This window comes from Pholcus phalangioides, unplaced genomic scaffold, assembly GCF_987345545.1.
Source record: "Pholcus phalangioides strain wild (caught in Gottingen) unplaced genomic scaffold, Ppha-v1.0 ptg000004l_1, whole genome shotgun sequence".
Lineage (NCBI taxonomy): Eukaryota > Metazoa > Arthropoda > Arachnida > Araneae > Pholcidae > Pholcus > Pholcus phalangioides.
Genome location: NW_028301597.1, coordinates 17,915,940 through 17,940,737, shown reverse-complemented (window position 1 = coordinate 17,940,737; position 24,798 = coordinate 17,915,940). Strand labels below are relative to the sequence as shown.

General features: G+C 36.2%; 1 protein-coding gene across 1 annotated transcript in view; it reads right to left on the bottom strand.

Moving 5' to 3' along the window:
- Positions 1 to 24,798, bottom strand: part of LOC149086631 (CD151 antigen-like) — a 138,995-nt gene that overhangs the window by 73,421 nt on the left and 40,776 nt on the right. The window lies entirely within an intron of this gene.

Here is a 24,798-nt window from a genome sequence, read left to right as displayed (position 1 = left end):
ACGGGGAAATCACTTAATACAGTACATGTATGGTTTGTGTAGATCATAACAGTTTCTAGGGGCGCGGTAGCCCAGGTCGGTAAGATGCTCGCCTAAAGTACCAAAGGATGTTTAGAGGTGTCGAGAGTTCGATACCCGGTTCGTCCTTGTCAGAAAAAACTTTGCGGACACAGGGGTACAACAGAAACGGCGACATGATCGCAGAAAAAGATTGCTACCGCAGGAAGTCTCCCATCAAGGGGCTAGCGCATCAACCTCTCGATGAGTATAAAAAAAACAAGCCTGCCGTTCGGAATCGGCAATAAATTGTAGGTCCCGGTCTAATTAGCCCTCGTGTGCAGAAAATGACCGTGGTGCGATAAAATGGTCAAATGATCAACAGTTACTAAAACGTTTTTGTTCATCGCTTTCTCATCCCCAGAATTTATTTTTTTCTCATCACCCCCTCCCCGTTCCTGAGTGACATCCTGTATTGTATGCGTAATTATTATCTTCCCGCAGAGGATAATATTGCTCACATTAGGAGACACTGGTGCATACTGCCACACTGTATTTGGTGATTTTCCCGTCAGAATCGGTGGAGACGTGGCCATAAGGGTAAGCACGGGGGCCATATGGGAGTGGGGAGGCACGTGCTCTCCCACAAAATCATAGGAAACTCCACACCTTTTGGAATAATTCAAAGAAAATTAAAATATCAAAAGAAAACACCTATGCACGTAATCTAAATCGATTTCTGTAAATTTAAAATGATTTCAGAAGATTAGTAACTCAAAATTTCTTCAGAGGAGATTATTATGCTTCCCAAATCTCGTGTGCTCCCCTGAAAATTTGAACCTGTGTACTCCTCAGAACGTATAGTCCAGAGTAGTGGTTTGTGCATTATACCTAACTTTTGGACATGAGTGTACCAAAAAAACTTTTTGCAGAGGGTATTGAGGTGCTTATAAAGAAATATAATGGGGCACAAAAGTAATGTAAGACATTATACATTGAGAAATGAAAGCGATTTACATGCGAGCATCTCACAATGTCATTTTGTTATGGACACACGCTCTGCGACTTATTTATTAACTTCTCTACGTGCCAAGAGTTAAAAGTAAAAAAAAACTCTTTTAGTGTCTACTTTTAATTCAGAATGAATTCATTCGAATAACTTTTAAAAATTTGATATAAATTTCGAGGTGAACAAAAATTAATTAAAAAATTTAGTGGAAATTTAACTTTTTTTTTTTCAAATCTAATAATCAAATTTTTTTTCATCTTCAGTCGGATATAAATATATTAGTTTCATTACAGCAATTAAAAAAAAAAAAAAAAGAAATAGCATTTCTCAGTTTATTCAATATGCATATTGTTTCTGAAATATATTAACATTTCAATAATCGATCCAATATCGATTCTTACACTCTGGAATTCCTCTTGAATGCTTCTTGAATATTTTTACCTCTCCTCTTTCAGGAATGAAGTATCTTCTCTTTGGGAAAATACACTATATCCAAAATAAGGAGAGAAATACTATATTCTACTCTTTTTTTTTTCTTCTCGAAAGTAAATAGTAGCTAGAAATACTCTCGAAAGAAAACCGAGACGAAAAAAAAACCCCCCCAAGAATAGGGAAAAAAGCCATGCCATGCATTTTATTTAGTTTTTTTGTTTCCGATGTAATGCTTCTTGGGATTATACGCTTGTGTTCGTATGTGCAAGGGGGAGTGCATTGAGTCAAAAGTGATTTTGGGGAAGCGTTGGAGCAAAATGCACTTCTCTTTGGTAATTTTTTCTTTTTATTATTATTCATGTGTTTTTGGCTTCGATATATTACATTTTCTCTTTTTTTTTTTATTTATTCATTCCGCTGTGCTTTCTTTTCATGCCACTATGTTGTCTTTTTTTTGCGTTCGGAAAGAAAAATTGCGTTTTTCTGTGAAAAATATGCCTTCAAGTATTTGTGAGAGAATAATATATGAAGTAGGATATGTAACTGCTGCGATTAGAAAGAGTATCTTTGTGCTGCTATTCTTTGAAAAATATGCAAAAAAAAAGAGATGATAAGGTTGAAAGAGTTTTATATTATAAGCTGCCAATTTTTAAATTTGAAAACATTTACTTTGCCGTTTTCACACAAGACACAACCTGTGATATTGGGTTTACGGAAATTTCGTCCCCTGGAAATTTCGCCCAGGGCAGTTAGCCTGCCCTGATCGTGTGAGTGATGAAATGAGTGGGTGAGTGACCGCATGTGCGACCAAGTAAATGGATGATTGACCGTATGAGTGACCCAGTGAATGCGTGAATGAACAAGTGAGTGAACGAATGACCAAGTAAGTGACAGTATTAGCTATCAAATTAGTGATGAGGTGAGTGACCGTATGCGTGAGCAAGTGAATGACCGTATGCGTGAGCAAGTGAGTGACCGTATGCGTGAGCAAGTGAGTGACCGTATGAGTGAACAAGTGAGTGACCGTATGAGTGATCAAGTGCTTGATCACTCGTACGGCTATTCGCAGCAATCATACGGCCACTCACTTGTTCATTCATATGGCCACTCACTTGGCCACTCATACGGCCATTCACTTGACCAGTCATACAGTCATTCACTTGATCATTCATACGGTCATTCGCACTCACTTTGTCACTCACTCACATAGTCACTCACTTGATCATTCATACGGTCATTCGCACTCACTTTGTCACTCACTCACATAGTCATTCACTTGAGCATTCATATGGTTATTCAATCACACTCACTTACTCATGCGGTCACTCATACGATCATTCATTTAGCCAATCATAAGGGCAGTCAGTTACACTTACCTTTGTTTACTCACCTACTTATATGGTCACTCATTGAATCATTTGATCACTCACATGATCATCCACTTACTCACTTGGTAACTCCCTCGGTCACTCGTACGTTTAGGGTAGGCGAAATTTCCGGATCCCGTGATATTGAGGGTGTTACCAGAGCACGTGCGTCTCACGGTTACTCCAGTTTCTCCAGCTAGCGTGGTGGATTGCAGCCAGAAAACCGTCTAAAAACAGACATGTACAGTAGGGTGGAACGAAAAAGGGTGTTTTCTTCACTTTTTTGGAAATTGATGTTGCCTTAGTATTCAAAAGATGCCTTTCAAGGTTTTAAGACGTTGTACCAAAATCTAGGAAAATATTTTAGTATCTTGAGGACGGACCCTAAAGGTCGAGCGAAAAGACTTTTCTACGTGCGCATTATAAAAATCTTTTTAAACATTATATATATACATATAAAATAAACCCTTTTTTTGAGGGGGGGGGGCGGGGATGGGGACAAAACTATAACCATGTTCCAAATTATAAAAACAAAAAAAAACATAGTTTGACGATATAGGTGTCAGGAAAATGCCTCTATTGCTTCCTCTGTTATCGCACTGTTATTACATTTCACATTTTTGCAAAATAGTCAACTTTTTTTTCAAACGATGGAAAAGTACTCCTTGATTTTATTCTGGCTTGAATGAAGCCTTCACGACTCTCGGTTGTTGATAAAACAAAATATACTTCAGTTACGAGTCGTACGCACCGTTCAACTGCTTGTGTGACACGGAAAATTTGGTATAGATGGAAAAGCAGGTTCAGATCAGTTTTGTGGATCCAGTTCCTGATTTTTTATAATAGGTGGTTTAGTCACTCGCACTTGATCACGTACAATTAGTTCCGAATAGTGCTTAGTAGAAAAGTTTATTTTTGGAACATGGAATGTACGGATTTCTGCTTCTGATAATCCTTCATTTCTAATTTTCAGAATTCTCTTGATTCCCAGTTCTTTGACTGTATTATTTCCACAAGATATATCTGATCTGCACTTGAATCCCTGTTGTCACTGTCCATCATCGGAAGGAAGGTTATTAGAGATTGGTTTAAATTTCACAATAGGTAATCTTTCACAATTTTCCAATCTTTGTCCGATATCATCTTGAAGCCCGTGTGGACTGAGTGAATATCCATCTAGATTCTAGATGTTTCACAAGATGCCTTAGAGGTAAGTCATTGAAGTGAAAAAGACAAGCCATTGCTAGGGATGGCCTATTTCTTTCTCTATTAATCTGGTAACACTATTTTTATAACCAGTACTGGTGACAGTCCCTTCGCATCCGATCGCCATCAATTCGTTTGTATCAAAATCTTGCTTCAAAAAGTCTAGGATTGATGACTTTATATCCCTTGCTCGACTGCTTCTTGGAGTTGTGTGACCGAAATAAATTGACCCTTGTTTCTGCAATATGGTTATATGTTCTTCAGATATGGTTCTTCTATGGAAAGAATTACCTTCTTTGACATTAGCTAAGGTTTTGTCTTTTCGACCATCAAAATATATTCCTCGCACATTTTGTTCTAGGAATTCTATCTTGCAAAAGAACTCTCTGTGATGCTCTTTCACGCCTTATTTTCATCCGGTCTATTGTCATATCTGGCTTCTCTTTCGTCACTAATCCAACATCTTCCAGCACAGCATTCGCAATAATTGCAGCTGATCGATTAGACACACCAGTTCTACCACAAGCAAGAGGAACATTTGGTAATTTAGTTCTTATCTGTGAGGATGATGGTAGAACTTAAAAAGCAAATGAAGTACTTGCTTCGGCACCGATTGGTGGACCAGCTTCAGTACCGCTAGATGGAAATGCAAACTTCAACGGTAAACTGTGTTTTGGCTCATACAGATCACTTTCCTCAGAATCGTTGAATATAGATTGTTTTCAGTGGTTGATGAACTAGTTTCCGCCGTTGTTAGGACATCTACTCGACCAATGGCCATCTTGCGTGTACTTCTTCGATCTTGCAAGAAATCTCGCTCTGAATTTGAGATCTTTCTCAACTTGTCACACTTACAGTCTTCAAAATCCCATTTTCATGCTGTAATGTCGAACAATTTCCGTGCTTCGCACTGAAAAGATTCCAAGTTCAACTTGAAAGTTCGGGAATCTTTCTTTGTTTTCGTATTTTTTCTGAAGATTCTTGTATTTACTTGAAAATTTTTCATATCCATTGGTTAGAAACCGTAGGAATTGAAGCAGTTTTCCAAATATTTTCTATCTTTGGCACGAAAATTTCAAGAATGTCTGCAATAGCTGGATCTTTTCTTGATTGTTGTGCCTTCATATTGCGTTGAGTCAGCAAATAACACAGCATAACATCGCCATAGGGTGGCAAGACTCGAGAATCCAACTCTTTAGGATTTCCTAAAATGTCACAACGATAAAAGCTTCTGGCCATCATTTTGACTGCTATACACCCTCTCAGTTAAGGGGTAAGATTGTAGATGAATACTGAAAACAAGGGGAAAAACATCGAGTTCACTGCACGAATCACGTGTTCAGGGGAATAGGAAAGCCTCCTACGCGGTGTCATGTTACAGAATTCCACACGTGCTTAAAACTTTAGGGGCGATGAGGAACCTCAAGAAGTTTGAATTTTGGAGAAAAAAAGAAATTAGCAATTGCATTTCTTCACATAAAGGCATATTTCAAATTCTATTGCAATGGCAATTTCGAAATATTTTTTTTCGTTCCGCCCTATATAATGTATAGTATAAATTGATTTAAATTGCATGAACATGTGTAGTTTTACTGTATTTTTTGTCACATTTAATAGTTGAACACTCGTCCTGCTGCATTCTTTGAATTAAAAGAGAAGCAATAAGGGTTCTTTTCATCCCGAGCTACATTTGGAACTATTATTATTATTTCCTCCATCGCTATTCTTATTTCCGTATTTCGTTTCTCCCTCCATCAAATTAACATCCGGAAACTGCGTAAAATAACATAATGGTAATGTGCTTTCAATTTGCTTTCTTTCTTGTCCAACTGGAATTGCTTCGGCTTAAAAATTATCGAATTCCTTACGTTATATCTTGTGTTAGTGATTTTATCAATGCTTTTTTTTCCCACAATTCAAAATAAGAAAAAGAGTAAATCATGAAAAAAAAAATACAAATAAAGCAATTATAGCAGAGCATAATTAATTTGATCTATTATTGCTTCAAAAAGGGGGAAAAATCTTAAACATTGTTTTAATACACGATAAAAAAAGTGAATAAATAAAAGTTTCGGTAACTCGGACATAAAATATGTTAGATATTCAGAGCATTCTGCAACTGAGTTAGATCAGTACTAAACAGTGTACGCATTACTATTTAAAAAGATACGCTCATCGATTCTGCAATGGAAAAAAAAGTAGTTGAAAAATCTAGATAGAGATTTTTTTATAATAGTGAAATATGAAACAGAGAATTATGAACAGTGCGTTCACACATACATGTTACGGTAAACGTGATAAATCCGATGATCATACATAATCATTTCTTGATTCAAGTTGATTCGACGATTCCATCGGGCGGGGGGGGGGGGTTTAGATCACTGGATCATCTACAGATAAGTCACTATCTGATGACAAATGTCAGTGTATGTACGCTGTTGGCTGAGTTAGGTTTGACTGTCTATGTACTATCCCGTTCAGTGCATTCAAACTTTAAGGAAAGGAGTTCGTTGCTTCTATAGCGTAGTGGTTTAGCGCGCTCACCCGGCATCTTGCCATGTGAGAGGACATGGGTTCGATTCGATGTAGAGCCAGTTGAATTTCCCTTCCTGAACTCATCTTCGAATCAGCCAGTTGTTAAAACCATCGCATTCGTGCTTTTGTAATAAAATTAGACCCTTGATAAATAATTCAGTTAGATTATTCATGTGATCTCATACACAAATTACTTCATTTGCATAAAATGAGAAGTTACCATAAGAATAAGCAATGATTAATTATTCAAATTGAAATGAACATTTTCGATGAATCCATAATTCACGTGGAAAAAAAGAATATACTTCTGATTTATAGGAAAAACAAGTTGAAATAATCCCGATAGTAGGAACATCAAATAACCAAAAAAAATCAATTTTGAAATTAGATGGCAAATATAATGTCTGCGAAATAAAAAGGAAAAGTGTCAAAATGAATCAGTTCAGTGGGCCAATGCGGGGAAGATGTTCTGTTGAAAGGGGGGCATATTCAAGTAGTCATCAAACGACAAGAAAGCGTCTCTTGTGCAGTGAGTGTCACGCTGAATCACAGTTCCGATTTGTAACAGATTTCAACGAGAATAAGAAAAAGAGGTTTCTGTAAGAAATTCAGTTAACAAGATGGATGACACATGCCTGACTTTTTTTTCTTCTCAACGATTACAGTAATCATCAGATCACATTTTGTCGTTCCTTTAAGAAAAAGAAGACTCAATTTTTTTTTTTCATTATTATTATAGTCGGTGAGTGAAATCTATTCAACTTGTTACATCAGACACCGAAATACGGAATTTCCCCGACGCGTCGTCTTTTGAAATCACTTTCTTTTGTTGCGAGTCTGAAATATGTTCACACGTGTCGCAACAGTAAAAGACTTTTGGTACGTGTTTGAAGAGAATGCGCGTGTGCCAATGTTAAATTATTTGCTCTCTCTATACAAGAATTTTACTATACGTTGGAGAGCATCTATTGGTGATTGACAGGAGACTGATCTCAGCGATTAAATTTATGTATTATGTAGGGCTGGTTCGATAAATCGATTAATCGGAGTAATTAATCGGAGTTTTAATAATTAATCGCAGTTAAAAATTTTAGTTGTGTTAATGGACTCAATCAATCCGATTAAAATGTTTATCAAAAGTTTATAATTTAACCTGATTTATTTGACGAACCGACCTCTGACGGCTCTCCATTGCAGAGCCGAAACGCATAAACCGGTAAAAGAAAAAAATTCATTTTTCTTAAGAACGTGCTAATCATTTTCTGTGGGTTAAAACCAGGCAAAGTTTCTACTCTTTGAATAATAAAGAACATTATTTCATCATTTTGTTCATCGATGCATACAATTATGTGACACATCACCCTATAAAATTCTATTCCAATATCGAGATTCTGAAATGAGAATGCGCAGATAGAATCGAAACTGAATCGTAAATTATTTGAATGTCCGACGATGGATCACGAAATTCGTTCCGGAACATTATTGAGAATAATTCAACTGCTTTTAGGTTAAAGATTTGTATCTCAGTTGTATAATAATCATATAAACGAGCATCAATCGTACAACCATGCAATGACCTGAGTAAAAAAAAGTACGTTTTTTTTTAAAAAATTATTACTTCTTTGAAATGACTCTTATTTTTAGAGGTCACACCTAGATGGTGCCATACGATTTGAAATGGACCTAACACATTAAATGGAGAGACACAGATGGATCGTCGGACCATGTTCCGAATCGAAGGGCGTGTAAATGAATTCGACGCAGGTGGATAATGTCGTTGGTTTCGGGTCACAGAAACGCAACACATGCTTTACTGGCCAGAATATGACCCGACGAAGAAGGGTCGTGACCCCCACCTATGCGCAAAGCTTAACTTGAAAGTGAAGTCGGAATATCATTTATAGAAGGAAGTTTTTACCCCTCTCTGTTTTTCAATATTTCTCTCTTTCGCCTCCATCTTTCAAAATCTTTGCCTGCGCCCTCGGGTGACCGAAACCAGGAAGCATTTTGTTTATTTTTATTTTTTTCTTTTGGCTAAAAACTATTGTTGCTGACTGAAAAATGGGAAATGTGGTCAGACATTTTCGCCGTTCGGCTCTGGGAAGGTCAGAAGCCACGGGCCCAAGGTGGGAGGGAAGAAGGGTCTGTAATTATGGAAGGTAAATTAGGAAGCTTTGGTGCCGAAGTAACTTCGATGGTGCTACGATGAGTTCAACGTAATTTTTTAGCCATTTATTCATTTTTAGCCGGAAGTTTATGTCAACTTATCGTGGTTTTTTTTTATTCCACGTGTTCGTCACCATTCCTTAAAATACTCATGTATGTTATTATCATAAATAGTAGCATCTAGGTTCTCGTGCACCATAGGGTTAAAAAAAAAACTTTAAAATATCTGTTGGCTAAACTTATGTGCCAACATTCCAGGATGAAATTTTATCTCCATGTAACTAACCGTTTCCTTGTATTGTAGGAATAGATACAGTTATTACCCCCCCAGTTTACTAACGGCTTGGCTTATGAACAATTCGGTTTACAAACAACGAACAATGATTCGGCTTACGAAATATTCTTGGTTTACGAACACACAAAAAGATACTGAATCTCGAGGGAAGGATACTTCAGAAGTTTATGGTCACTGTTGAAAAGATATTGGGAGAAAAGTAATTAGTTGAAGAATTGATTTCATTTGAGTAATGTGTTCACGCCCCCAAATACGACTTCTATTATCCACTCTGTGATCAACATATCATTTCAAACTCCAAGAAGCTCTACATTAGAGTACTTTTTCAAATAATTTTTGCAATAATTTTCAAATACTTTTTTTGCAATAACTGGTACAATACTAACACTCTCAATGACATCTCAAAACATTATTCTAATAATTTACATTCAATATTGCAAATTGCATATTACATTTGACAAACCTTAGTAGCAAATATTTTACAAAATTATAAATTTGGCTTGGCGAATATTGTGTCAAATTGTGTTGTAGGCAGAGACTTGGAGGGCTTTGACAATGGTATTAAAGGTGATATTACTGAAACCAGACATGGCCGTAGCATTGTTTTCATTTCGTCTCTTTCATACTGTTGTTACTTTTTCAGTAACTTATTATTTTAATGATTTTCTTAAGGTTCACGTAATGCGCAGGAGCTGTTGCATAAATTTGCACTAGAAAACTTCGGGGCGCCAAGAACGGATTATTTCATTCAATATTGATTATTCTTATGAGAAAAATTGTTTCGGTTTATGAACAATAAAAAAAAAAAAAGGCTCGCAAACCGAGTATTGACTGCATTTGTTAGAAAATTGTTGTTAAATCTGCTCTGAAATAGTTCTGAATAACTGAAATGCGATTCAATCAATAAATAATTGAAAATTATACGATAATTCTCAAATGGAAAATTTATAAATTCGACTAATATTTCATAGCCAGCTGTCTCTACGTGTTTTCGCTATAACGCGATTCGGGAAAAAATCAATTTAAGAAATCGCAAACTACGATATTTGACCTGGAGTTTGATTTTAATTCTGAAAATTGGCGTACAAATTGAAGATTCTTCGTGATTGAAGTCCGTTGCAATGACAAAATCTGTTGTATTTGCGAATCTATATCAGATGACATAAAAATGTGGATAAAACACTTAAATCCAACTCCTCAGAGCTCGTCCTCTGGCATTTGACAACGCAATCAGAATTTTAAGAAAATAATCATATTGAAAAAAATGAATGTGATATATAAATACACAGTACCATCTATGGCATATACAGAGAAATTCGAATCGGGTGTAATTACAATTCGAATGATATTACTCCTGCATATATAACTTCAACGTATTGAATCTCGTTATTTCCAACTTTCGAATTCCCAGTTCTCGTTCACAGTAATTACTAGTCATGTGAAATTCGGAATTATTGGAAATGTAATATTAGTATACAACATCGGGTTGCAGTTGCGATGCTTTTGACACACCATTTAAAATCCTGTTTCCGACCCGTTGGTTTGGAAAACGTTTTAAGCTATTAAAACCGGGAGGAAATACACGAGTAGCAGCAGCATCGTAATTCATTGAGGAGAGCAAAAATAGAGGAGTTGGGATGCAAGAGAGAGAGAGAGAGAGAGAGTTTCGGATCTACGAAGCTCGGTGTATCGATTTTTCTGTGCCTGGAACTTTAAATGTCAAAGGTCAAACTCGTTTAGTCCTTCATCTCCGTTTATCCGGCTGAAAAGATATATTTACTCCATCTGTTCCGCTTTTTTCCAATCCTTAACATAACATGATCATCGAGAACAGATTTCTATTATCCTTAATGCAAGAAAGTTGTGATATGAACACGATTTTCAGATTATGGAAATTCTCCAAGTCACACGAGGGGGAGTTACTTGAACATGGGTATTCATAACATTAGCATCTGAATTGCATTTAACAACTTTATGTTGACTTATAGAAATTCAATTACCACTTTTGCAAGGAGCGGACCAATATCATAACATGGAAAATGTTTTGTATATAGTGATCGAGACCTCGATTAATGTCATCAAGTCTTTTTTTCAAAAGCAAATTTTTTTTGGATCATTTTAAGCTAAGGTTCATTAGGGTTCATGGTAAGGAATCATTCTAAGCCAAACTTATTTTTTCCTTATAAGTTACCGTTACCAGGCTAGTGTAGGAGGCTAGAAAAGTCGTACTCTCAATCCCCTCCATTGTCGACAACCATTTCCGTGCTCAATATCATAAGCAGTTCGTAGTACTCGCTGTGATACATGTACGTGTGAAGGTGCTTTGAAAATCGCCTTCCTATAATCGAGGGCAAATGTGTATGACGCAAAAAAAAATGCTTACTTTCAGTTCTTGATCAGTTTCTTTCAGTTGACCAGATTAAAATTTATATTTCCGAGAGACTTTCTCAAGGGATTCGTGAAATATATTATACATTAAAAAGAAGTATCGTAACTCGTGATATATGTTATACAGTTTCACTCTAACGCCTCATAATGGCTGAATAACAAAAATACTTAAAAAATAATAATATTTTAGAATAGAATTAAAAAATGAAGAACGATTGAACATTTGTGCAACCAATCACGCGTGGGAAAGGAAAACAAAGATGTCCCGTTTCACCGACACACATTCACAATACGTCTCGTTCGAACAAACGGGATGTATGGTTACCATACTTGCAAACGGGACTTTTTCGGATATAGTTATCATTCGGTTATTAGAAACCCATCATCTCGATATGCTCGTATTAAGCGGCGCGGACTGTGCATATGAAAACAATTAATCACATGGCCGTGGAATTTCATCTTGGAATGCTGTGACACATACGATTAATTAGCCAACAGATATTTTAAGGGATTTTTTTACACCCTATGGCGTACGAGAAATCCAGTAAATGTAGTAATAGCATTTCGTGTCGAAACCTGTCAGTTAATGGAAAAACACTCAACGAATACAATATTCTTTCGAATAAATTACCATTTATTTTTAATTATTTACCAGCGGGGTGCTAATTAAGAGATATCAGCACTTTAAAAATTGCCTTCTACTTGTTTGGACGAAAAAAAAAAAGAAACTAAGAAGGGTTATATTTATATTATAATCATCATAGCGTGAAGTATAATAATGTTTATCCGAGAAAACGTTGTGGGCGGTGTGTTACCCGTCAATGAATGTTATGGAAACTATTTATATCCTTTTACTAAATTACTAGATAGTGCCACGGGGTATATTAAAACAAAACGGGGGGGGGGGAACTGACGGAACTCACTGTCGTTAATAATCCTGTGACTTTTTTGGCCTTAAAATTACCATACGATACTGCTGCTCTAAACGCTCTAAACCCAAAGGTCCCCGATGTCACAGGAGGTCACTTTTTCGTGACCCTATTCTAAGAGCATGTTCAATAGAGGGAATGTAATCTGCTAGATGTCCCAGAAATTTGTTACCTTTTGCTTGAGATAATAGAATTTATATATACAATAAAACGTAGTTTTTTAGCTTTTTCCAGTGCATGAAGTTTCCATTTTAGGTTGCTACTAATATAAAGTCGGAGATATTTGATATTTTGTTCTTGGTGAGTTTTTTCGCATTAGCAGTCGAGGTTCATCAGACAATGAAATTTTAGATCAAAATCAATTCCGGAGTAAATTAAGTTGAAATGAATAACTTTAGGAATAACTTTGAAAGATTTAGGGTTAAATCATTAACTGGAAACCATTTTCTGATTAAGCACACGTCATGATTAATTTAAGTTGTTAGTGTATTAAAATCACTGGAAGACTATAACACAGAAGTGAATCATCCGCGTAAATGATCATAGTACCATGGATATGAATCGTAAGTGATCATAGTTTACATAAATCGTTTATGAATATTATAAACAGCAGGGGGGGGGGGGGAAATTAGATCCCTGAGGGACTCCTCTCTGTATTGTGATATAGTCACTTATATATGCTCCTTTCTTATATATATAGAAAAAGAAGGCCTGGGTATATACATATATATAAGAAATTTTGGATTGTTGGAGTGTTTTTAATTTTTATTCTTTGTTTACGATTATTCAGGTATGAAGTGAACCAGTTTAATGTATTACCTCTGATTGCTGCAGAACTGAGTCTCCTGATGAGAATTGAATGATTTACATTGCCATAAGATTTCGAGATATCTAAAAATATGGCAAGAGTAAATTTTAGCTGTCAATACTGTTATAAACAAATTTAGAGAAGTTCAATGCAGCGTTTTCTGTACCACGACCATTTATGTAACCATATTGATTTTCAGCTAAGAAGTTTGTTTGGTTAAGGAATTTATAAACTCTAGATATATGATAAAATTTTTCTACAACTCTGGAAAAAATTGGGAAAATCGATATAAATCTGTAATTGAAAAGGGAATTTTTCTCTAAAGATTTGTAGATCGGAATGATGGTTGCTCGTTTTAAGGAATCTTTAAATATGGCTAAATTAAAAGATGCATTAATAAATTTTGTTAGAAGTTCCACATTGTTTCGTGCAAATTCTTTAATAAGATATATACTGCTACCATCGTAGTCAGGTGTAGACTTAATGAAATTTTAGATTAAAATCAATTTCGGAGTAAATTAAGTTGAAATGAATAACTTTAGGCTGTGAAAGATTTAGGGTTAAATCATTAACTAGAAACCATTTTCTGATTAAGCACACGTCATGACTTATTTGAGTTGTTAGTGTATTAAAATCACTGGAAGACTATAACATATTACAATCTAAATGGCGAAGCTATTTAGATTATTTAGGATCTCGGTACTATCAACATCAAACCAAACAAAAGAATTGACAGTAGGACATAGTAGGACATAAATAATTTTTGAATTTATTAGTATCATTAAAAACTAGATCGCCATTGTTGATATCTTTGAAATGGACGTTGAATCGATTTGCTAGTTCCAAGCTGTCAGAAAAAATTGGAAAGATTGACATTTTTTTTTTGATTTTCATGATTGATGATATTATTAATGAATTTCCATTTCTGACAGTTTGTGTTACATTTGATAAAACTTGATTTCTATAATATTCGTTTTTAGTGTTTATGATTTCAAACTTCAGTTCCCTAGCTACACAATTATAAGCAGTGTTAAATAGTGCATCATAAGGAATGTTTCCTCAATCTATAGTATATAATTTCACTTTTTTCTCTTCGTCATCCAATTTTTTTTTAATTTGTTGTTTCGATAAGTTACAAACTTAAAGTTATTGTTAATGGAGTTCAGAGTGGATGTAAAGTACTGATATTGCAAATTTAAGTCAATATTATTCAACCAGAGGTAATTATAATTGGTAAAAACAGTGGAAAGTTTTTTTAAAATCTAATAATATGAGAGGGGGATTTTTAAGAGATTCGGAAATTGGAAATTTGGCATAGCATAATTTTAGAAGAATGGGATAGTGATCAGTTAAATTGTTTATATATATTCCGGAGGATTAGATTGGATTTTAAATTTATTGGCGCAAGGACCAATTTGGTCAAACTGCGCCAAAACAAATATAAAAATAAGAAAAATGTCATTTTGTCGTATCAAAAAACTAAAACTGTGCATGATAAAAAAGCAACATGAAACGTAAAACAATGATTCCGGAGGAAAATGATATTGCATGATTTTGATTTTTTATAAAAATATGACCAATACAAGTCGAGGTAACTTTAACTCTGGTTGGTTCATTTATTAAGGATTGAAATCCGAACTGATTAGTAGCCTGATTAGCTGCTCATTTCTGAGTTTTCTTGTTACTGGTGCTCACATAAGATTTTCATTGTGGTGTTGAAATTTGTGATAAAGCCGTGCTGGTGAAATTGTTTTACTTCAGCCCCGAATCACCGGCTAAAACTTTACGAACGTTTCGGACGCAAAAGAGGTTGAGGAAAGGTTTCGGTTCAGAATTCTGTTATTTGACTTTTTGCAGCTCTCTCTATCGACAAAAATTTTAAATAATGTTTTTTTCTATGAAAAAAAAAAACTTCTTCGTGGGAATAAATTTTCGGAAACTGCATTCAAATATATACTATGTACGAATTTATGCGACACCTTGTATAATGCACTCTCTACTGTTCGAAATCTAGGAAATATTAGAAGAAATTCATAAAACATGTTGAGACTATATGAAGCAGGAAAAAATAAAATATATACTATTAATCCTGCAAATTTTTTCAGTAAAAATGAGAGGTCAGAGACTTTAAAAAAGGGGAAAAAAAGCTATCTGGTCAACAATAATTCATCATTATTATTGCTACCACCTATGATTACACGTAGAACAATGGAAAATAATTGTCGGGTCGTCGTCATCATCATCGAAACCCATTTAAGGTGTTTAATCATTCAACACAGGAATGACCCATTGAAATGATCCTTTCGGCACATTTGATAATTAGAGGGATAAAAAAAAATTAGGAAGAGAGAGAGAAGCACGCCATAACATCATTTCACATTAATCATCGTGTTAATTCATTTTATATTTTTATTTAATAAGCTATATCGTATGTGATGCTAAGCAATCTAATTACCATGTTGGTTTTTTGGATTGATTACAAAATTTTTTTTCGGCTGAAGGAGAAGGAAAGTGATTTTACATCATCTCGGAGTTTTATTATGAATATTTTATTAATATTATTATTATTATTAGCATTATTATCATTACGTCCGAGTTTTTATCAACTAATTCATCTTCATGATTGATTTCAGTTTTTCAGTTGATACGGAAGGGGTTAATAATTTTGCCATTGGGAGATCCTAATTCTTGGACAAAAACCATCAACATTGTTTTTGTTGATCATTTTTGTCGCACCACGGTCATTTTCTGCACACGAGGGCTAATTAGACCGGGACCTACAATTTATCGCCGATTCCGAACGGCAGGCTTGTTTCTATACTCAGTGAGAGGTTGGTATGCTAACCCCTCGATGGGGAACTCCCTGCGGTAGCAATTTTTTCTGCGGTCATGTCGCCGTTTCTGTTGTGCCCCTGTGTCAGGAAAGTTTTCCGGGTATCGAACTCGCGACATCTCTAAACATTCTTTGGTACTTTGAGCGAATATCTTATCAATGTTGGGCTACCGCACCCAACATTGTTTTTGTGAACCATCCATCTGGTTTTGCCTGTTAGTCCGATAAATACTATCCAATTCCGAGTCTTCGAATTAAGTTGCGGTGAAAGGTATTGATTGAGTTCTTGTGAACTAATCCATAGGATAAAAACTGAAAATTACGTTCTGAATATAATTATGTCTGGTTGGTATATTTATTCTGAGAAATATAAAGTAATTTAAGGAGACGTAAATAATAAGAGTATATACTATAACTTCTCGCTGTTTCTCTCTCTATAAAGGTGCACAGAAAAAGAAGAAGGGCACAGTCGCTGAATAAATATATCATCATATAGAGATGGTAACTAAAGCTTGAATTATACATGAGTTGGAAATGACCGCTTTGAGAAAATGGTAAGTTTTTCGTTTTCGTTTTTTAGACTCATGGGTCATCCTATTTCTCACGCTGAATCTCTTGAATTTCTTTTGTTGTGTGTTCACGTCTGTGTGTAGCGTTTCTCCTTTATGAAAGTTCACTCTTGATGTTGCGTTTGAACAGGAACAAGTAATAGCCACGCATTATCTGCATACACATTAAAAAACGGGAATCCACTTTCTTAAAGAAAAACAACATTAGAGGGGGGGGGGATTCGAATGAATGATGTTTCTCGACTGGTAATATATATTTATAGATGATGCCTATATAATACATTAACAGATCAATTCTCCCTTTTTTTTATATTTGAGATGCAAGTGTTGTCTCATAAAAGAAATGTCACTAGAATCGCCGCACCTTCTTTATTCAACATTGTTTGGCACATCAAAATGAATGATTAAGGGAAGGGCCCACGTGGAAAAAAAAAAAGAGCGAGTTGAAATGGCATTCAAATCAAAGGAAATAGTCTATTTTGTTCGTCGTTCTTCATCAGCGTTTGGCTGTTTTCGCTTCGGCATATCCAATTTTCGAATAGAACCTAATTTAATATTTCAGTGAATGAAAAACCAGTGATTTCTGAAATGTTTCTTCAACGAGAGGAAATTATGTTCGTCGCTATCAGCTACAAAGGCTGAAGATGTCAAAAAACGGTGAGACAACATCTAAATGGCATTGAAATTCAAATGTCACATTTCGTGTAGATGCTACGCGATGCTTTGAATGCACCTCAGAAAGAATGAATTATGAGTTTTTTGCCGCTTTTGCACTGTTTTTCTTTTCTCTTCTCCTGACGAAATTGTACCTCACACACAAACACGTAACTTCCGGGAAAAGTCTCAGCGTTCCATTATTTTTAAATACATGGTATTATTTATAAAAATCGATCGAAATTTTTCTCTCTCAAATTCTGTGTAAAGCTAGCATAAAATTAACATATATATATTTATATATGTATGTATCTATGTCAATACTTCTAAACCACACACGTACCTCGCCAATATTCCCCCGTGGAACCTCTATGTCAAGAGAGCTTGATGCGTCCTATTGCGCCAATATCCATCAAATACTTGATAATAACTCAAGCTAGGTTATAACGACCTCGGTTGTAACGATACTTCGGCTATAACGTCAATAATTAGCAGACTTGACTAATTCCCATAGAGCAGTGGTTCCAAAACTGTGGGTCGCGTCCCTCTGGGATCGGGGTGGGGGGTTGCATAATTGAGCTGGTGCCAGAGTTCGCGAAAGATTTTCCCAGTCTAAAAACTTAAGATTTCGAACACATCTCGTGGTTAATAAATAAATAAATATAAATATATAATAAACTTATTCAACTTGTGCATAAAAATGTATAAACACGTCATGTTTTCATGTCCATAAATTTATTACATCTCAACACAGTTTTAATCAACTTTCCAATAAGAACATATTGGTAGATAATAACTGAAAAAGGGGGGAAGGAGTTAGGCCATCTTTGATGAAAATCCGAAATTTGCGTTGTTTTGATTATTTATTTTTTTGGGTTGGAAGATATTTATTTAGAACAATCTCAATTGCAGCACTATTAGGTCTGGAGTTGGGTTACTTAAATGAGTTTTCAAATTATTTTTAACTCTAACCAAATTTTTCAGAATTAATGATTTTGCGTGGGTGGGGGGGGGGGGACGCTATTATGGAACTTTCCCTTATACAAAACGTTCCCGTATTTTGCCCCGTTCGCGATTTTTTCTCATAAAAAATGCCCCGTTTTTTTCAACGAAGCTTGCTTTAATTTCGAATCTTCACCAGAATCAAGAATGAAGGTAATGCATAATTTGTAAATTGTGGTGCAATGAATATGACCATAAATATTCATCTCACATATTTGCCAAGTTAATTCTTTCCTAATGAAAAAATGAACTTGCATACATTTCAGCGGACTTGTAGCTTTGTATTACTCGCCAAGGGTTATTTATGAGCAATATTTGACACTTTCCCCGGCAAACACATTTGGCAATATGTCTGGTGAGAATCGCGATGCCCCGTATCAATATCCCTATTTATTGTATTTTTCTCTATCAAATGTGTGCGGTTCAAATCTCGATCAAATCTACCTCGGTTGTATCGACACATCAGTTGTAACGAAAAAATTTCGTGGTCCTTGATGACGTTATAACTGAGTTTAACTGTTTATTAAAGATGCAAGAGTCTATGAATGCAGGGAAAACATTGCCACATATTTTTAGCTGATCTTTAGTTGCAACTTAACCATATGATGAGTCGTAAAAATTAGATGTCATAAGAATAAGAAGAAGACTGGTTCTGGTGCAAAGCCATTTAAGCTCACTCCGAAATGGAGAGGCTTGAAATTGTTTCGCAGTCTTGGTGTTTTCTTATAATACTCTGAGTTCAATTAAAGAATAGGAAAAAACTGCTGAGGCAGTGATTTGAGTTCAAAGCTTTAGAGCAGGAGGAATCTTCACCCGCTGATGGTGCTCACTGAAGTTCCCGAATAATCACTCGATACACTTTTCCTGACATCATGTTCATGAACTATAGATTTATACCATTGGTGCTGCTCAACTTTTAGAAGACTGTGGTTCACTTAAGTGATCTGGAAATGTGTCGCGGGTTAATTTAGTCATGTGGAATTCTCGGAAATATGCCGTGGGCCACTTGGAACTCTGCCACATGTCACTTAAGTGATCTTGAATTGAGCCACACGTCACTTAAGTTTTCTATAACTGTGACGCATGCTACTTAAGTGATCTGTAAATATGTCGCGGTCCACTTAAGTGACCTGCAATGCAGTTCCGCATCACTTAAGCGATTTTTAAATGTGCCGTGTGTCCTTAAAGTAATCTATAAATGTACCGTGGACCACTTAATTGCTATAAAACTGCTGCGGGCCACTCAAGTGATCTCTAAATGCGTCGCTGGCCGCTTAAGACAACACAAAAATTCAAGATTCAAATCTTATATTGACGATTACGATTGGACGATTGACTTATGAGCATATAATTGTATTCTGGATTTATCACGGACGTTCTGCGCAACGTCGGTTAATTTATTTTATTCACTTGTAATGATCTAATCGTTCAGGCTAGATGATGTTGGACATCACCGATTTCAGAAATTCTGACATCGTGAACTTCACGATATACAGACAACACTTTCCTCGGCCACAACATGATACACTTTCAAGGCCACATACATGATATACAGACAACACTTTCCGAGATGTACCGATTCATTAAATATTCCCCAGAGGGATGTTTGCAAGGTGCATGTACGGTAATAGTAGTCTTTCAACACGATACATAACATTAAAAATTCGAGTATTAACCATATTCACTTCGAGATATGGAAGGCAGATGACAGCACCAGCAAGAACGCTAAACAAACACAACTCAGACAACATAAATACGCTAGGGCCGCGCATGTGTGGACCACACACACAACACATACTTGCATATACCTATTCGTTAGAAATTACGCAGATGAATATGTACGCGGTGCACGTACGGTACTATTCCATAATCTAACGTGAACTCGTGAATAATACTTTACTACGTTTTTGAAAGACTGGACAAAAATAACGGTAATGATAAATTACTTACTCCCAGGAAATATGCCAAAATAGTAGATACCATCAGTTTTTTACATTTACTTCTCCATACAGAAAAAGTTTTGGCATGCATCTGCGGGGATAGTAGTGTGTAGTGGCAAAGTTCATGTTCATGTAAAAAAAAAAATCTGTCTAGCAATGTTTACAAACATTACATACACGCGAGGGGCAAAAATGGCATTTGGCATGTATCCCATCTTTGGGAAAAGGTCCGTGTCACCAACGGGGTTTAACCATGTGTCGATATCTTAAAGTTTTTAGTAAATGGAGTTTAACCATGTGTTTTAAGTAAATCACATAAAAAATTCAACATTAAGAACTCGGAACGAGTTGCACGAAAGTAGAATTGTTTTCCAGCCAAGCGAAATTTTATTATTGTACAAACTTTTATAGTTTTGTGGGAAACTTTGTCCGAGTGGATGAATAATTTTTTATTACAGATACATTTTTATCAATTTTTTTAATGAAATTCTGTGAAAAGAAGAAAGATATTAATGCTCATAGAGTAAGATACAGAGTTCAATAGAGTGTGTGTTCCCTTGTTCTGAGCTTTTGTATAATTGTAACTTTTCATTAGAAAGCTAAAAAACTTTGAAGCGTCCTAACACTCTGAGCGTTACTAACCACATATCTCGTCTCCTTAAAAAGCCTCTTATTTTAGCATTGACAAGCCCAGATATTTTGTAAAAATTATTTTTCAATGGACCACTTTTCCCTATACCTCTTGGTTTTCACCTTTCTTTCAAACCGAACAAAACTCCGGTCAATCGCCGTGGGCAATTTATTACTGACCGAGTTGTGCCGGAATTGTATGTACCTAACAGTCTTAGTGTGTATATAGCGATGTGTGTCATTTTTCAGTACTGCCATCTATATTTCAGAAGTGAAGAGCAATTATTGACTATTTACACCGTTTGTAGGCCTAATATTCTTTGTGGCGAGACTTTTAACGGGAAAATCGGCTCGCATTCGCGGGTTGAAGTTGAGAACCACGGCAGACCACTGTGGCACCAGTAAGGTTCGAACTCGGGTCCTCACGTTACGAATCTGCCACTATGGCCACTCGGAGACCATAACCGGAAGTTTGCACCTGGTGAAGAAAATCGGAAGATTGCCTGCTACATTAAAAAAAAAAAAAATTAAGGGGCATTTGTGAAAAGAGATTTAGTGATTTTTGCTGGCTGTGGCACTTGAAGGGTTAATGAAGAGTCGGACAAGAATTTTCGAGCAAGAAAACAATAGTTACTAAATTCATCCTCTAGAAGGTATATTAAAAGTATGAGAAACAAGCAACAACATATTTAGCAGAATCCTTTTCAATGTTATTTCTTTGCTGGTGACTCTGACTTTACAAAATTGTACTTTGCTGGTGAAATGCATTTATCGAAACAGATTCCAGATTATGTATTCCAACAGTGGTTTTTTAAAGATGGTGCTTCTCCACACCGATTGCTTTAAAAAGCTGCAAAGAATCCATTTTAGGATGCAACAGACATTAACTGCCGCTTATTTGGTGTTTGGGCTCTCAATGCAAATCATTACTGGCTTTGAGGCATTCTGGAAGGCCTGGTCTGCTCTGAAAACATAATATATATGTTAGATCACTCCTATTACACGTGTCCGTGACGAGGGGTCCATAAACAGGGAGGGGGGGGGGGTCCTTGGAGAGATTTCAGGGGGTCCGTAAACTTAATTGAAGAAACAGTCTACTCATTCAGGAAATATCCTTTTTTTCTGGATAATATGCAGAGTGACTCGAAAGTCAACTACACACACAATCAACTACAAAACAATCTACTCATTGTTTTAACACTGCTATGCAGTGAATATCATTTTGCAACAAAGGTCTTCATTTCGCTGATACGGGGGCGGGGGGTCCACGAACTTCATCTTATTGGTACAAATGATCCGTGAACACGAAATGTTAAGAATCTCTGCGTTAGCATATAGTACCGTCTGCGCCACAATTCATATTCTGTGAAACACGGTATTTCAAGATTTAATGGAAGCCAATCTGCAGCCATCATGGTGAACATGTGTTACTGTTACTACTGAAATCAACAATGTAGTTCAATATGTCAAGTTTTAAATACAACAGCAATAAACCTATTGATGGGGGAATTTCTAAACCAATTTATTTTGCTCTAAACTTCTTTCCAATCTCTTCATTAAGACGTTGCCCAAGTTTCATCTGTTTCTGATGAATAGTAACGACCGTAGACAGCTAGGAGCAGAGGAACTTGAATTATAGACAACCTATACGTTCTCACTGTATTAAAAAAAAAATAATCAAGTCTCGAAATCAGTTTTTTTAAATCATGAAATGGCAACATTTTCTACTACTACATTCAATTAGGTGTTTTTTTGTTATTTTGTTTAAGAGGAACGAGAGTTTGAGTTCAAAATGTTAGAGAGGTCTTTTTATCCAATCTCGTTGCTCAATGCGTGTAACATAGTTAGATGTAACTTCGTTGGAGGGTATCTCCTGGAATCCATTCACAAGAAAGTCGAGGAGAAGAGATTCTTCAATGCAGGAGAATCACTGCGTCACAGCATCTGCGCACATTCCCCGGATCACAGATGCGCAGAGATGCGAAGAGAGAGTAGCAAAATCTCTCTCTCTCTCTCTCTAGTAGGTTCCTATTCTAAAAATAGGGGATCGAAATTTCCTGACATTTTCTGGGGCTCAGGGAGGGAGAGATGAAACCTGCGCATTGGAAGATGCGCCTCTCTCATCGATGGGTGATGGAAATCGATATCACTGGGAGAAGGAGGAAATGAACCTATTATACAGTAGACTTGATCGGGTGAACTGATGCGGTTTTACACGAAATTGATCAAGAGCGGTGAACTGTTGTTAGGTTGGGAATAAGAGAGAAACGAGAAAAATGCTCAGGTGTGTGTGAGTGCATGTATATATATTTTCTGCATCTCTCTCTCACCTCTCACTGCATCTCTGTCTGCCTCTCTCTCGGGAACAGATGCTTTGAATTTTTACGACACGAGTAGGGACTGTAGCTATCCTTCAAGATAAGAATAGGGGTTTTCCTCGTCTTATAAATAAATTCTAAAAAGGAATCGTGTATAGAGAGAGAGTGAGATGGATGGCTTTGGCACATTTCATATGTATCAACCCACGATTTATTTTACTGTGCAAACTGACAATGGTGAGCAACAGATGCACGGAAATGAATATTGTAAAAAGTTTAGAGTAATATTTGAACATTGCATCTTTTGGAAATACAAGAACTGTTTACGTGACGTTCGCTGATGTTTCACAAGAAATACTGTATTACGAGTAAAATATCAGTTGAGAGAAATGAATTTTCTATCAAAGCAGTGGTACAGGGTGTTCCATAAACAGTTTGAAAGTTCATGAAAATTGAAAGAATGGGTATAATTTAAATGCGATTTTTGAGGAAAACGTTATATTATTTTTTTCCCGCACAGAAAAGAAATTAGTTCAAAATTTTGGCACTGCGCAGAAGAAAATTGGTTGTGATTCGACCTGAACCTTTCTTCAATCTGTTATGCGTCCGAAAAGTTCGTAAAGCTTTAGCCGGTGATTTGGTGGTCATAGTGACGGACTCGAATCGCTAGGTCCGGGTTCGAACTCCACCGCCGCTACAGTGGTGGTCAGCCGAAGTTTGTTTTCTGTGGTTCCCAACTTTGAGGTGCGAATGCGAGCTGTTCTCCCCTTTAAAAAAAGTCTCTCCGCAGAGAGCAACAGACCTACAAATGGTACAAATATAATTCAATCACCGCACTTCACTCACTTCACTTCTGAAATATAGATGGGGGCTCTGAAAAATCAGACACAACATTGAATGCACACTCAGATTGTTAGGTACACACACTTACACTTCTGGCACAACTCACTAGATAGTAAATTGCCCAAAGATGGCGATAGTCCTGAATTATGTTCCGTTTGAAAGAAAGCCGGTGATTTGTTGGCTGAGTTAAAACAACTTCACCAATAGTGCTTTATCCATCGATGGCTCCATCACAATAAAAACCTTATGTAAGCACCAGTAACAGGATAATTCAGATATGAGCTGTCAATCGTACGCCCTGCATTTTATGCTCCTCTGATTTCCATATTTCCAGTGATTTGTAAAGGTGTAGCGGCCTTTAGCGACGAGAAAGTGAAACATTTTTTCTGTACAAAAGGGAAAAAAAACCTTTCGAGAAAAGTTTTTCACAACTGCATATACCAATTCCTTCAATTTTTATGAATTCCTATAAACTACTTAACAATTTATGCCATACTCTGTATTTGACATAAAACTATTTTATGGTATTGCTCATTATGTATTTGCCCATTTCAAAAAATTTATCTTTAGAAGCTTTTTAAATTAAATAACCTACGCTTTTCTCTTCTTCTGATGGACCAGAGAGAAGTAGCACGATGGATGTTCGAACGATGCTCAAATTTCCATTCTGTTGAATTACAGGAGCTCGGTAGGTAGCAAATACCTACAAAGTTAGGAGTCCTCACTACTTTCGCTCGCGACTACTTTCTATGGGGCACACTGAAGGACATTGTTTACCGCAACAATCCTTTAACACTCGACGAGCTGGAGGAGGCTATTTGTCAAGCTTGTGTGTCGATTTCCGGTGACACTACAGAAAGTCACTGACAATTTCATT